Below are 16,754 nucleotides of genomic sequence, written 5' to 3'. Positions count from 1 at the left end.
TTCTGTCTTCAGTTGTGCTGAACTGTACATAAAGGCTTATCCTCAGTATGTTTTTCTGCAAATTCAATAAATGCAAAAGACTGGAAACAAATATACAAAGAGAAAAAATAGAAAAAAGTACACATAAACATAAAAATGTATGTAAAATTGTATGTTAAATTAAAATATATATATATATATATAATGTATAAAATTATTCTTAACGAGCATGAATTCATTCATTCATTTATTTGACAAATCAAAATTTATATCACAGCCCTTTAGTCACCCCTTTTTCCCTCAACAGGACTTTTAATTAAGACATGAAAGAGGGTTGGCTGATCCCCTTACTGCAGTATAAAGAGGCCTTTGATGGCTCAGAGTCTGAGCCTGTAATGAAACTCCTGATGTGATTTATGTGTGCATGTGTATTTTGGTTTAATAGAATTGTTAACCCAATCTGCCCTGATACACAGGTACAAAACAACTGAAGCGTTCTCACTTGACGTCAGAGGTCATGCCCGAGGAGGGTGTGTGGGGGGGGTGGGGGTTGGGGGTTGGGGGTTGTCAGGGGCAGATGTCATTCCAGGGGCCTTATGGAAGCTCACATTGTTTCCCATCTGTCCAGTTTTACAAGCCAATCACACACCCCTGACTAATCATCCATACTGGATAGGGGGAGTGAAACCTGTTCTCTCATAAGCACTTTAGATCAGTGATGTCATGTTTGTCTGGCTGTCCAACCTAACAATGGGAACATATAAGGCAATTAATTAAAGTACGGCAAGGTAATTAATAAAGAACATGAAGCAATTACAGGATGTAAATCAGTTCATTTCCATAAAATCAAAGGCCTTTGTGTAAATTGTAAAGAGTCAATTGTGTAGCTGTGTTATAATCGTACACACTCTCCAAACTTATCAGATATGAGCATCTCTGCTTAGATCAATACTGCATATGACATCATATTTAAAAATGTAAAAATGGGATCATGCATCCATATCCAAAATGTCTACATCCATTGCCACTAGACTTTGTTTACAAGAGAACGGCTTGATTCTTAATGAAACACAGAAATTAAATATTCAAGGCTGAGATTGAGAGCCTGTTGGACATACTTCTGAAAATCCAAATTCTGAAGAAATATATAACATTCTTAAATCAGACAAGAGAATTAGGAAGAAGTTCTAGTGCTACAATCAAACTGGGCTGTGTTTATAAGAAAATTCCTCATGAACACCAGCTACAATTTCGTATGTCAAAATCTTCTGATTGCTCTAAGAGCATGAGCTGTGACTCATTGTAACATTCCTCAATGTTGCAGAAGCAATAGAAATAAGTTTGGTTTGCAGGTGATGTAATTCTAATTAAAGTGTAAATTTACTCACACAGAGCAGCATTGTGGCTTAGTGGTTAGCATGGTTGCCTGAGTATGCATGTTCTCCCTGTGCTTTCCTCCCCAGTTCAAAGACTTTTTTTGTAGGCTGATTGGCATTTCCAAATTGTCAGTAGTGTGTGTGATTGTGCCCTGTGATGGGTTGGTGCCCTGTCCAGGGTGTCCTCTGCTTTGTGCCCCAAGTTCCCTGGGATAGGCTCCCTGTGACCCTGTGTAGGATAAGTGGTACAGAAAAATGGATGGATTTAATCACACAGCTTTATTTCCCTAGTAATATATCAACATGTCTGAGGAAATGTTGAAATTCTTGATGATGATTGTCTCATTTTTACTGTAAAAATATATTTACGGTGTCCTTATAAAACACTTAAAAACTCCATATCAGCTAGCTAAATCATTAACTTCACTTATAGGATTTTGCTTAGTGTCTATTATTTCTAGTTTCCTTGTTCCATGGCAAAAAAACTTTGCGACAACTTCAACTCTGTGAACAGAGATTGTCTCATGTCTACACGTCACTTTGAAAGCATGAAGTTCCTAGTTCCATCTTAAAAGTCCACTTATAGCATGCAATAATTGGTGAATTACACAAACACAAAAATTAGGTTGACACTGCTGACCATTTTTACAAAAAACAAGGATAGAAATGGGGTATTAAATATTTAAAAGATCTGTCAGGTCACTTCTATATTGGCAAAAAAGGAAAGGACAAATTTCTTGTAACACACACCCAGGACATTACACCTCCACACCAGTAGAGGTTCCCTGAGCATGAGGGACTCTCCTTCCTTAATGTCCTGGTTCACAAACACCTCTCGTAAAGTCTTTCCACCTACCTAGTTCTGAGCCTTATTATTTCTCTGACTGCTTTACCATCCCCTTGATCTTTGCTTGTATTTTTGGATTATTCTTTGGATTGCGGTTTTGGCCTTTATGTTTTGAATGAAGATCTGTGTTTTGAACTTGTATCGTGTTTTGGAACTGTTAATAATGGCTCCTTGTGTATGGATGTGTTCCTGCTTCCCTGTTCAGAAACCTGTGAAGCACAGAGAGAGCTGTTATTTTGATACTGTCTAACATAGACTATCTAATGATACAATGTTTTATATAAGTTGTACACAAACAGTGAGTATCTTTATATAACATTCAATATAAGAGAGTCTCAATTTTTAATTCAAACTCACTTGCTCAATTTACTGACTGTGTTCACTGTAGCTCAGTTTATGATTGTGTGATGAGTTGCTTGTTTGATATGGGGTGCTTTGTCTGCTCCTCTCTCTCCCAAGAGAGACAAGGCTCTTAAGCAGAAAGCTCCTCCTCTGCAAAGATCTAATAGGATAAAAGGCATTTCACTGAAGAGCTAGTAGAAGGCGAGCTCACAGTGTCGTAATCTGATTTGTAGCTTGTCATAGTCAATCATATGCATGTCCGGTATCAGCCTAAAACACAAACAAATACTCGAAGAGAAAATCTGTGTGTCTGCATTTAACAATCCTCAACACTCTTCAGAGTCATATCCATTACATATCTATTTGAGGCGTTCTTTTCTTTTGAACATAAGTAGCACTACGGCATTTTAATTGAAACTTGTTTTTTTTGTTCTTGTTCAATTTGAAAAAAAAATTTTTGTACAAATTTATTTTAGCATTCAATCATATTTGACTCTACTCTATCCTAGCTGTCTCTGTCAACATGGCAGGCACGCTTTTTTGTTCGAACTAAAGCCTTAGCACTTCCTAACAACATTTGTTATGCAGTTCACACAGTACCACATTACACTGTGTGCAAGTTTTAAAAAACCTACTAGTTTAAGGCATACAAAAAAAAAAATCCTGAACCACTTCAGGAATGTTATAAATCCTGGCCAGACAAATATATTAGGCCTCAAAAAGAAGACATCTGGTCACACAATAAAAACAAAAAGACTATTGGCAGTATCAATGAGCAGAGGACGTGGTCATGGCAGCAGCACTGAGAAAAAGCAAGTACTGTACAAATCCAGAAAATAACCAGGACACAAACAGATAGATTCTCTGGATGTTTCTAAATATAATTAATGTAAGGAATGTATTTGCATTATTGGAAAACATGTTTTTGTACTTTGTAACATTACCTTTTAGGAATTAACTCACCAGTTTGAAAGGAGAGCACTCAGGTAAGTGTTTGATATGCGATGCATATTCTCCTTTAGCCTTAGTGCTAGCAGTTTCCATGAACCTTAACAAAGGTAGGCAATGAGACTGAATGGTATTTAATAAGAGAGTAAATTCCAGTTGTAATTATATTAAAAAGTATGATATGAGAGAGTTGCCAACAGCAGCTTGATGAGGTGGTCATACCAAATGATAATTCGTTAGCAACTCTATTAGCTATTTCATGGCTCTTAGTTAAGAGACTAAAAATGTTTTCACCTTATCTACAATTGTTATATTGTCATAGCTAATTATAAGTCTTTCATGCCTAATGCATCCTTAATATGTAAATTGGGTTTAAAAAAAAAAAAACTTTGGTACTTAAAACCAGCTTCAGGACTTCAGGAATTGGAATTGAATCTGTGTAGTGGAAGATGATGAGTACACAAGAACGCAAGATCATGCAATATATTAAATGATATAAATCATATGCTATGGCCTTTGAAGTCACCAGACCACAACCCAGTTGGTGCAAACATGTAGTCATTCAGTATTTCTCATTTGTCTATCTCTCAGTTTCTTGGTGTGTTTAAAATGGCAATGATTTCTGTTTGTTTATACTGTCCATTATGCATGTGATGAATTCACAGACTTTCACATACATAACAGCATACATTTACATGTGTATTTTTCTCTCTGAGGTTCAGCTTCAATGGACTGATGGATGTTAATATTAGACCAGTAATAAGAGAGCTGAGTTATGTCTGTGTAATATGTCTCTAAAACAGAAATTAATCTTAATAATCCCCCTGAGCTTTAAACTGTCGCTCCCTCCTCTATTTGAAAAGACTGCCTCAGCACTGGTGTAGTTATTAACCAATACAGGATTATTAACACTTCAGGTCAAGTTAGCTCACAGCAGTCATACACTATATTATGTAATGTTGATTGTCCAATTAAGCAATATGCACTTCCCTAAATAGAGCAGATTATGAATGGTTTCTGATATTATTTGTCTTTTTTTAATGGTATCTTCTGATAATAACTGAAATGTAAGCACATAAAAGCACTCATTGAAAGCGGTGGAGTGCACAGATAGAGGACGAGATCATGGAAGTTTGGCAAACACAAAAGTGCCTTTGTAACATATCATGCAAAAATGACACAACCAGACTGAGAGAAAAGATTATGTTCCTTGTGTGGACAGGTGTCCAAGGTCAATTATTCATAAACATGGTATTAATTTCCATTGCTATACCGCTGACACACAGATGCATGTTTATGCCAAATCAGATGAGAGACACCAGCTTAATAATTTTGAGGAATACGTAAAAGAGTAGACTCTTGATGCTACATATTTCCAACAAGACAGAAGTATTCTGACTAGGGCCTCAGGCAGTTAGTAGTAAAGCTTTCTGATTATGCAGTAACTCTTGATGTTACATCATGCAAAGCAGTGAAAGAACTTGGTGTGATTATTGATACCAGTCTCTTTTTTTGGATAACATTACTAGGACAGCCTGTTTCAATTTCAGAAACATTGCCAAACTAAGAAATATAATTATATTCATTTCAATTTTATTTGTATAGCAGTTGTAACAATAGACATTGTCACAGGCAGCTTAACAGAAATCCAGATGTAGAGTTAGATCCCTAATGAGCAAGCAGAATCAACAGCGGAAAGGAAAACTCCCTAAGACAACACTGATAAAAAAAAAAAAAAAAAAACAGACTCAAAAGTAATCCCATTCTCTTCTAGGTGGCACAGGATGGAGGGATTATAAATCATTACAGTATACAAAAGAAAAGGCAAACAGTACTAAGTCTGTTGAAAGGATGTTCTGTATGAGCATATTGTGAAGATTCCTGGGAAGAACACAGGACAGTTTTATGATTACAATAACAATAATTAGAAGATATAATCTACAGAATCCAGATGACTTTATCCACTGAAGTAAGAGTGTGTCTTGAGCATAAAATAAGTCTGGGAAGTGCATGTCTTTAGAATATCCATGTGGGAGCAACCACATGGTCACAAGTATCAGGATGAATCAGGCAGATCTGAAGAGCACGAGGAGCCTCAGAAGTATCAGGATATGGCACTGGCATCACATCATTCAGCAGAAGTGCATGTAAGCTCAACAGTCAGAGAGAGAGAGAGAGAGAGAGAGAGAGAGAGAGAGAGAGAGAGAGATCAGAGTCCAAGTGGGGGCTCCAGCAGGTCTAGCTATGATGGCACAACTAAAAGGGAGAGCCACAAGGTAACACAGGCAGGAAGGTACCCTGGGAAATAAAGTGTCCCACCACTCCACTATCAAGCAGACATGGTGGATGACTATAGACCAAAAGTTTTCTCAGGTACTGTGGGATGATACCATTCTTCTTTGGTATATTTTGTATTAATATTTGCTGTAGTTTGTAGTGGTTTAATAGATGTCTACTGTCCCCATAAATAACTAGACCTTCTTCTGTGCAGTTTTCAGCTTTCAGAGAGTTATTATTGCACCTAGTGGTCAGAAATGGGAACTGTTCTATACTCAAGGAAGGAGCAGCGGATAGACAGTTAATGACATGGTTGCCTGATTGGGCTAATTTAAAAATACTCTGTCACTGCCAAGATCTTGTTTTATAGCAAATCATCCGATTTAAATCTACTGAATTTCCCTAAAATAGGCAAACTGTGCAGGAAAAGTGCAGACAGTGTCTCTATGATGCACAGAACCATTTCTATTTTAAGATATATTACAAAGATTGAGAGAGGGATAGGGGGATTATGAAGTGGATAATGTCCATCAATCAAAACAGGTGTGAAATACTTGCACAAAGGCCAAAAGAAGAAAAATGTCTCCCTTTTCCAACTTCAGAATTTTTCAGCTAGCTTCAGGTCTCTTGTGTGGTTTTTAACAAGTAGCTAGGCTGGAAATTTTGCTGAAACCTGTAAAGCCTGGTTAATGATATTACCTCGAACAACTGAAAAATACGTATGGCTAAAACTACTCTAAATAAGCTGCTAGACTTTATGCTGGATGACTGCTTATTTGACTTAATAGATACTAGTCAATTCACTAGATTGTAGCCTTTAGCATAAGTCAAGTGTGATAGCCTCTCGACTTAATTTTGTTTGAGACTATGTTGCTATTAAGGTCGTCCTGCCCCATCAGAATCTATGGTCATGAACTGCTGCTATCTACAAAATAAAGTGTTGATATACTTGTGTATTAATTATGAGTCACAGTTTGTTAGGAAGTACTTTTACCTGTAATATATCCTTTAGAAAAACGGCACTTTTGTGTGAAGGTGTAACAAGCTCTTATTTTTGATTGCTCTTTCCCAGTTTATCAAGGACGTTTAAAATATCCATTTGATCAGTCTGGCATCATGCACTATTGCAATTCCCCATGTGCTTTCATATCGCCATTTCCATGTTCTTGTTCTTGCCTAATTCCAAGATATATTACTGAATCTGTTTTTGTTAGTTGTTGCATCTATGTGCATAAAATTATTTCTAGTTTTGTATGTGTATATCAGTTTGCTCTCTGCCTGGTCTATGTTACTTTGTGGTCAGTCACTTCCAGGTTTTCAGCTGTAGTTTACTCCCCCAGTTGCTATAGTCTAACTGTTCCCCCTTATTTTAGTGTGTTTCTATTTAACCACTGTTTCATTAAAACTGCTAAATTGTCCGTTTTGTGTACAAGCCCCTTATTGTAACAGAAGGTATCACTTGTATGATTCGAGATTCCTTTAAATAAATTTATAGTTCATTTTCGTTCAATTTGCCTGCTCTTTACTCTCGAAGAAGCATCTATAAGAGCAGTGATTAATGTTTTTTCAGCAAGCCCGTTACATTGCTACGATAAAACAACCAGATTGCAACTGCAACTGTGTGTGCTATTCTCCTAAGGGCCAGTGGTTACACTTTTTATGTATTTCTTGCATGTGTGTTTGTGTGCGGTGCTTACTATTGGATTCTACGAACATTGGAATGATAAAAGATTGATCTCCAAGAAGAATGCAAAGAAAGAAATGCAAAATCACTTTTTTATTTTCAAATGAAATGTAGAAGTCATATTTATTAGATGAAGTATTAAATATGTATCTTTAATATCACAGTTCAATACAAACACACTATTCTGTCTTCGTTTTTTTTTACCTATTTTGAATGCTTTGAATATAGTAATAGTATTTTTTATTATTTTTTTTTTTTACTGTGTGGAAGATGGTCATTTAGAGATACATCGCTCAGCCATAACATGAAAACCACTGCCAGGTGAAGTGAATAACATTGATTATCTCATTACAGTGGCACCTGCCAAAGGGTGGGATATATTAGGCAGCAAGTGAACAGTCAGTTGTCAAAGTTGATGTGTTGGAATCAGGAAAAATGGGCATGCATAAGGATCTGAGTGACTTTGACAAGGGCCAAATTGTGATGGCTAGACGACTGGGTCAGAGCATCTCCAAAACAGCAGGTCTTGTGGGGTGTTCCTGCTATGCAGTGGTTAGTACCTACCAAAAGCGGTCCAAGGAAGGGCGATTGGTGAACCAGCGATAGGGTCATGGGTGCCCAAGGCTCACTGATGCGTATTCATGCCAGGTACCACAGCACACCTTCCGAGGTCTTGTGGAGTCCATGTCTCGATGGGTCAGAGCTGTTTTGGTGGCACAAGGAAATCTACACAATATTAGGCAGTTGGTTTTAATGTTATGGCTCATCAGTGTATATGTGAATGAATCTGAATTTCCTGAGCATTGGTGAAAATAGACATTTGGAGCTATGAGTGACACGTTACAGTGTAAAAAAGAGTGTTATGTAATGTGCAGTATTGTTCCAAGTACAATATGTGTGCTTGGCAGAATGCTCAAAGCTGAACAGTTTGTTCCACCAATGCGGAGCCAGAACTGACAAGAATCTGGTTTTAAACTTGGTACCAAACAGTGCAAGGATCAGACGCAATTCCCTTAGATATCAGGATAAATGTAGGATGTGAAGATGTGCATTGATTAAGCCATGAGGTGCTGACCTCTCGGACAAGGAGCTGCCACATATCTGACAGAAAACACTTCAGTAAAGCACAGTCTACACCTTACACACCTGATTAAACGTGATAATGAAGTGACAAGCAAATTTGGACACCCACCAAAAAAGCTTTCTTCCATCTTTGTAATATTGCCCTGCTTTGCCATTTGCTGAACACAAAAGATGCTGAAAACAGTGGCACCTCCATATTCAACCAGATAGCTAACATAATGTCACAGTGCTTTTTACAGTGTTTCGAGCATCTTAGCATTCCACACAGTTCATGTTATCATTCAATTTTGTATGTCCAAATTATGTCCAGGTCAATAAAACAAATAAATACTTCTATAAGCCTCTACAAGCTTTGTCTCCTTAACTTTGATCCTGACCAAATAAATGTGAATCCTCATCTTTTTTTAAATGTGTACTGTGCTAAGGAGTATCTATGAACAGTAAAAAAAAAACATCAGAAGGGAAGTTTTAAGACAGATTGTTCAACTAGAGTAAAGGTTCCTACACAAGACCAAGGTGTTTAACTTCTATTTTGTTTTTTGTTTTTTTGCACTGTACACTTTCCTGCTTATAATCCTGAGAGTTCGCCAGTTCATTTGTTATATGGTATGTCCAAATATGGCTTTATGAAAAATATAAAAATCATATTGATCTTTTTATTCACAATAAGGTTCATGGCATGATATACTAAAATATTTATAATGTTAATAAAATAAAGAATATACTCCATCTCCAGACATGCTGTTATATACTCACCAGCCACTTTAATAGAAATACTATAGTTACTGTAGCCTTCCTGTCAGCTCAAACCAGTCTGGCCATTCTCCTCTGACCTCGCTCATCAAAAAGACATTTCAGCCTGCGGAAATGATGCTCAGTGGATTTGTTTTTGTTTTTCACACCATTCTGTGTAAACTCCAGAGACTGTTGTGTGTTTAAAAAAATCCCAGGAAATCAGTAGTTTCCGACACTAACAACCAGTTGATCACATTTTTCCCCATTCTGATGTTTGATGTGAACATTATCTGAAGCTCATGACCTGCATCTGAATGATTTTATGCATTGCCCTGCTGCCACGTGATTGGCTCATTGGATAACTGCACAAATGATCAGGCGTACAGGTGTCCCTTATAAAATGGTCAGTGAAAGTATTTATAGTGTGATTTTACAATAAAAATGAGAAAAAATAAATATACAAAATAAACAATAAGTAAAATATTGAACTTAAATATAGGAACACTCAATAGTTTTAAGTTTTTTAAACATGGCACCAACCCAATGAATATTTACTGAAACCTCTGGATACAATTACAGCACTGATCCTCTTCCTAGGATGTCTAACAAGGTTGCAGATCAATCTTGGACCACGGCTCCATGCAGAACATTTCCAGATCCTTTCTAGTCTTTTGTTTGTGCAGGAGGGCTGCCCCGTTCAATTCAGGTCACAGGTTTTCAGTGGAGTTCAACTCCAGCTGTGATGGCCATTGTAGCAAATCACTGATTCTGTGTTCTTGCAATCATTTCTGTGTTGTTTGGGTGTATGCTCAGTGTCAGTAAATTGTTGAAAGATCCATCTACAGCCAAGTCATGACCTCTTGGCAGAAGTAGGTTTTGAACTAAAATCTTGGCACTTAGCACCACAGTGTGTATGGAGGCTTTTATTTCTATGTAATCTGTCAAACATGCCAAAACGTTACATTTTAGTCTCGTCTGACCAAAAACATTCTCCAATTCTACAGCTCCAATTGTAGTTCCAATGATGGTTGGCAAAGAGGTTTTTGGGGTTCCTCTTAGGAAGTACACATTTTGTGCAACACTTCCACAGCATTTTGTTATGAAAGTGGTGTTTAATGGTTGATTTTGAAATGGAATCGTGAAGCTGTGATTTTTGGGTCTTGCTTTGCTTCCCTCACCACCCCCTTATTTATGTGTGGTTTTACATTTGTGCAACCTCATATTCTTATATAATAAAATATATAGATATAATAGATTTGTTTCAAAGACAAACATTTGCTTGCATTTATATATATATATATATATATATATATATATATATATATATATATATATATATATATATAGTACAAACTGACAACAGTTACAGTGGCGTGGACTTATTCTGTTATGAAACTGTGTACAGTTTATTTTACTGTTGATATACAGTAAGTTATATACATAACTTACTCTAAGGTTAGTCTGTTAAAATATTTAATATAACACTTAGTGCCAAACACTTTCTTTTATAATTCTAAAAAAGTCTAGGTGATGTAAACCAGCACTGTCTTCAGTAACTGCTTTATCCTGGTAAGGGTTGTGATAGATCTGGAGCCCATCCAGGAACACTCGGCTGAACTGGGAATACACCCTGAATGGGATGCCAGTCCATCACAGTGCACCATGCACACACACATTTACACACATTCACAGCCAGAGGCAATTTGGCATAGCCAATCCACCTACTAGTGGTGTATTGTTCTGGGAGGAAGTTGTTGTGGGAGGAAACCAGAGAACTTGGCAGACACTGGAATAACATTGAAATGGGGACACTGGAGCTGTGAGGTGGCAATGCTACTCGCTGCAACACATCATGGAACACATTTTTTTTAAACGTTTCCAAAGCATCCATCACCTTCATCCACTGTAGATTTTTAGAAAGCAGAGATTTTTTTTTAACTCATCATCACTTTATCATCGTCATTAAAAAAAAGAAAAAAACCTTGTGCACAGTGGTGAATCAGGTACTATCGCTGCCTCACAGCTCCAGGGCTGGGGTTCAATCCTGAGCTCAGGTTACTGTGTGCGTACTTTTGCATGTTCTCCCTGTGTTCATGCGGGTTTCCTCTAGATTCTCTGGTTTCCTCCCACTTTCCAAAACATGCAGCTAAGCAGACTGTCTATGCTAAACTGCTCCTAGGTGTGAATGAGTGTGTGCATGGTGCCTTGCAATGGACTGGTGTCCCATCAAGGGTGAACTCTCCAGCCTCGTCCCAGTGACTCTGTGACTGCCTCAGACTCAATTCAAGTCAAGTCAAGTGGAGTTTATTGTCATTTCAACCATATACATCCAGTTAGTACATAGTGAAACGAAACAACGTTTCTCCAGGACCAAGGTGCTACATAGGACAAACACAGAACAACACAGAACTACAAGGGACTTCATAAATTTATATATAAAGTGCACAAGTGCAAACATGCAGACAGCACAAGACAGAACAATGACTACTGGGATAGACAGTGAGCACAGTAAGTCCCAGTGCAGTGCTGACCAGTACACAGTTCTATTAGAAAGTGAATGTAGTGAGAATAGTGCAGAGTGCTCACCATGACCCTGACCAGGATGAAGAGCTTACTGAAGATGAATGCATGAACGTGTATTGAGGTGAGTGTGTGATGAACTGCACATTTTACTGATACCCAGTCAACGTCTGGTGTGTTAATGAGCTGATAAGTTCAGTCAGGTGAGTGCGATTTAAAAACAGTAGAGCAGTGGAACTATGGGAAACACTGATCCAGCACACATATTATCCTCGTGATAAGTTTAATCATGGCTCCTGGAATAGCAAGCACTGGAAGATCCGGAGCAGAGGAGCGGGATCTGGAGGGAAACACTGCTTAAGGAAACACGTCCGGTGTCCGGAGAGAGAGAGAGAGAGAGAGAGAGAGAGAGGAGGAGAGCGCGAGAGCAGAAACAGAGCAGAGCTGCCGCCTGCCACACGGAGAAGCGCGCGCGCACACGGACGGCAGAAGAGCTGTTTGTTTCATCCAACGGACCTTATACTCGTGTTTGAGGAATATACTTTGAATTTGCGTGGGGAATTTTCTGTCTGCTTTAAGACTCTGTGGAGAGAAAACGGGACACGACAGAAGAGAGAGAGAGGGAGAGAGAGAGAGAGAGAGAGAGGGGACGCGGCTGCTGTTCAGAGCGAGCGCGCGCGCACGAGATACAGAGAACCTAGAGCATCAATGCATGGAGAGAGCGTGAGTTTAAAATGCGCACCGCTCACGTTATCCTGCTCTGATTTTAGGGGAAAAAAAAGAGAACACTTCAGGTATCTTGAACTGCATGTGCGTTTATCTGTATGCATGCTTTCTTTCACCACACATGACAGCCTCTCAGCAGTTGCATGGGTTGCATTTCCCTTATTTCTCAAGTGTTAATTGAATTTTTTGGGTGTTTCTCCGAATCAGTGGATCCATGGACTCCTGTGCTTAAAAAAACCTGTTACATGCATTTGACTGCACAGGCTGAGTGTTACAAATCTGTTGCATTCAGAATTGCATAAGAGCACATCCATGACTCAGAATGGATGCAGCAAGTCTTCAGTGTCAGTCCTGTTGCAAGCATTAGACATGACACATGACAAGAAACTTTAGCCTACCAGATTAAATCTGGATGTATTCTGCAGTATGGAAAGCAGTATGTGATGTGGGACAGGAGTTGTTTGTTGTTAAACATGATGATATTTTGCCTCATCTGAGGAAACGAGAGCAGACACGATGTAGGTTTAATCTGGGGTGAAGCCGCTGCAGAGATGTGAGTGTGAGGTGCTGCGTTTTGGAGAACCACCACCGACTCATACACACAAACCCGAGAGCTTGATTATGAGATTGTTGTGTATGCTTGGCATTGTGTTCATCATTGCATCTGTTTCAGGGATTTTGTGACAATGACGTGTGCTTGGGTGCTTATGAGAGACAGATACCTCTGGGAGCGGACTCTGCAGTTCACTCACAGTTTGGTCTCATTTTGTCTTTAGCTGAAGACGCACAACACAATTGGAAGTGTTGAATGAACTCTTAGTGTTTCTGTAAATGCAGCTGGGCCCACATGTACTGTATATGTGTTAAAAGAATGCTTTTGGGTGAAAAATCAAATGTACACCATTTTTCTCATAGTCGATTAATTGAAATGTGCCTAGTGTCTTAACACTTGATTCTTCTTTGCACTGGAGCTGCAAGGCTATTGCAGTAATCTAAAATCAAGAGGCAAAATACACACTCTAAAATTCACCAAACTAGTTAATTTGGTACTGTCAGAGTTAAATTGGCCGAGTTAAATTGTAGTTTAGAGAAAAAATGTCAAGGCTTTATGGTACTGCTGTTGAAGCCTATTAATTTCCACTCATTTAGCAGACGTGTTTTGATTTTAAAATCAGGGATGTTTAGCATTTTATTATACTGTATATGTTGTGTAGTACTGTGTAGAACCATTTTAAGTGATTAAAGAGCTCTCATGAGCTAGGGTTAACACACAGCTATGCAATTTCATTATACATAAGACACTTGCACTTAATGTATTCCCTTGGCATGGAGGAGTATGCATATATTTATTACATTTTTATTAGTTCTATTATTTATTACAGTTTTTTTAAAAAAAAAAAAAAACGAAAATAGTTTGGAGTTTCTTCAGATAGGTTTATTTTCTTTCACCAGTGTTTACTAGTTTTTAGAACATAGCATATCATTCCTAATCCAGTAAACAGCTCTGCCCTCTGCTAATGGAATCCCACTCAAGTGTCAATGCAGAGGCCTGAATCATAAACAGAGCAAACACATTGCTGGTGATTAACACTGCTGGAGAACTCTCTCTCTCACACACACATACACACACACACACTCTCTCTCAATCTCCCTTTCTCTCTTTCTCAATGGACAGTCATGCTCAGTTGGAATATCATGTTAATAAATCAGCTGTAATTTTAATAATAGACAGGGAAGACTATGCAATGGGTTTTTTTAGAAGCGTTGTTTTCATTTCTGAGAGGAATTTTTCAGACACATTTATTTGCTCCTTCATTTCTTTTAATAAAGCTGACAGCTCATCAGCCCGTGCATAGGTTTGATTTGTGATATTGAGTTTCAGGGCTGGCCAAAGTGGGCTGATATGGCCTTTTCATTTCTTTTTGGTGTCCGTTATTATTTCCTGCATGTTTTCTCTCTGTCGCCCTGCTGTTTTACTAATTCTAACAGGCTTGAGTAGCTGAGGTACGACTCAGATGTGACGCTCATGGTCGCTCTGCATTAAAAAGGATTCACACACCATGATGCCCCATGCACCATGACACAGACAAGAAATCTGTCCCAAAGGAAATTAAAGCCTGATTCATATCCCTGGCAAGGGTTGTCTTCTTTATTATCTACCCCTAACCTCTTTGGAGCAATGATGCATTTACATGTATATGGTGCATCTTCGAGCCATTTTTGGCTTTTTATTCATTCACAGAGCACTTGCTTGCAAAATTGTACTCCTGTGTTTTATGGACTTCTGAGTCATGCTGACGTCTTTTGGATAGTGATGTAATTAGGTGAGTGACGATGCATTGGTATGACTGTATACCAATATTTATACATTTGAAGAAAGCCAAGATTATGAAGCACAGTGTGATTCTGGTGATTTAACATGATAAAGTACATTTGAAGATTTGTTTTTCAATTGGCTAAAAAGTTTTGATAATTGTGATGTCAATACTGAGCCGAATAATAGTTATAATTAATAGTGATACCAATCGTTAATAGTCATTACCATGCAGTCCTAATGATTATCAAATTACATTTCTAATGATCAGATTCATTTTTAATGGCTTTTCATCGACTTTCTTTTTAATCAATGAACATTTGTTTCTTCCACCCACATGCATCACCATCTGTTATGTTAATTGTAGCTTTGTGGTATGAATAATAAATGATGAATTACAAACATGGGGATAAATAGCAAACTTGGCTCAAGTTTTATAAAATTAACACTGGTTTAATTAAATCTGTTTATCACACGACTGTTCCACAACCTGTATGATTCACTTTAATTTTAATTTTATTTGTTTTTCGTTTGTTTTTGTTACCTTCACCATTTGTCTAAAATAATTCATCATACATATAATCAAACCTTTGCATTTAACTGTATGGTATTTACTGTCTCATCATAGTGCACTGGATGATTATTTTAACATACTTTACTTATCACAGTCATGGAAATGACTAGAAGCTGGTCATGCATGTCTTTGGTGTGCTGTAGGACTGTCTACTGACTGAGGTATCCAGAATCACTCAACGTTTCTCTCTCGCAAACACACAATAACAGAGTCCCGGAGTTACAATTACTCTCATGCTCGGTTGTCGTTCATTCAGCAGTGATTGTGTTTTATTTCCACACAGACCAAAAGCCTGACTCAATCAGCAGACCACAGGTCGTGACTGTCACACCAAAACAAAACCAGCAGGAGGCTGTAATCTGAATCACCTATATGTGTGTAAAAAAATGGCCCATGAGTACTGTGAAGGGCAATCTGGGAAAATATGCCACTCCTTGTGGAATCACATGATGACTGGTCTCAGTAGGTTTTATTATAGCATTTATGAACTCAGTCATGCAGCTTTTCAATAGTAGCATTACAATTTGCCATATGCTACAGACCGGGGGTTTATATTGGTATGATAATACAACATATTAAGGATATTTTAATTTTTGAGGTAACACTGGTGCTAAAAAAAAGTGCAGAAATTAAAATATTGTAGCATGGACATAAAAATATTTTGATTACAGGCAAATTCAACTAATGATTCTCCTTATTCGATTGTTTTTAAACAAATATTTCAAGATTTTTGTTTCTAATTTCAAGCTTGAAATTGTCTTATTCTATTTGCAGATGATTTTGCATATTTCAAGAGTTTATTGCTAGAAGCAAAATAATCTGCCAATAGTATAAGACAATTTTAAGCTTGTTTACTCATATAATTTATTCAAAAAAAAAAAATGCCCACAAACTGTAACCCATTAAACCATATGTGGCCTATTTAATAAAGAGAAGCTTAAGGATGAAATATAAGCAAGAGTCACTATGGCTTTTCACACTTGAAATAGTTAACCCTGGGTCATTCTAAACCCCGGGTAAACAGAATCCAGGGTTATCTTGTTTCACATGTCACATTAATCCTGGGTATTCATAATCTGACGTTTCACACTGATTTTTACTGGATAAATAAAGCATGCAGCCGGTTTAAATAACAGCTTTTCTTGCGCTTTTGCATCAGTGAGAAAAAAATGCATGTGCTGTTCAATTTCTGATTGGGTGTCTGTTGCTAAGCATCTAGCCGTAACATTTTAACACCGCATTGTTTCACACTGTACACATTTGGCAGCGCAATGCGGGGCTAACAGCACAAAAGCAGTGCTAACCCTGCTTCAGAGCAGGGTTTCATAACCCCGGGTAAAAAGCAGTGC

At 37.8% G+C, this 16,754-nt stretch overlaps 1 protein-coding gene and 1 long non-coding RNA gene across 3 annotated transcripts in view; one reads left to right on the top strand and one right to left on the bottom strand.

The window, feature by feature from the left end:
• Positions 1-603: 603 nt before the first annotated feature.
• Positions 604-2,370, bottom strand: LOC113524191 (uncharacterized). Its single transcript, XR_003402553.2, has 3 exons — positions 2,212-2,370; positions 1,368-1,584; positions 604-723 (listed from the first exon to the last, which is right to left on the bottom strand). It is a non-coding gene; the product is annotated as an uncharacterized LOC113524191 (long non-coding RNA).
• A 9,693-nt stretch (positions 2,371-12,063) lies between these two features.
• The window catches only part of ptprfa (protein tyrosine phosphatase receptor type Fa), a 206,338-nt gene continuing 201,647 nt past the window's right edge, over positions 12,064-16,754 (top strand). Inside the window, exon 1 of one of the 2 annotated variants that reach the window (XM_053232122.1) lies at positions 12,064-12,514. The gene's annotated coding sequence lies outside the window, so the exon portion shown is untranslated. Of the gene's footprint in view, positions 12,586-16,754 lie in introns of both variants that reach the window. The other variant, XM_053232121.1, reaches the window with a different exon arrangement.

This window comes from Pangasianodon hypophthalmus, chromosome 2, assembly GCF_027358585.1.
Source record: "Pangasianodon hypophthalmus isolate fPanHyp1 chromosome 2, fPanHyp1.pri, whole genome shotgun sequence".
NCBI lineage: Eukaryota > Metazoa > Chordata > Actinopteri > Siluriformes > Pangasiidae > Pangasianodon > Pangasianodon hypophthalmus.
This window is presented reverse-complemented; position numbering and strand designations above follow the sequence as displayed.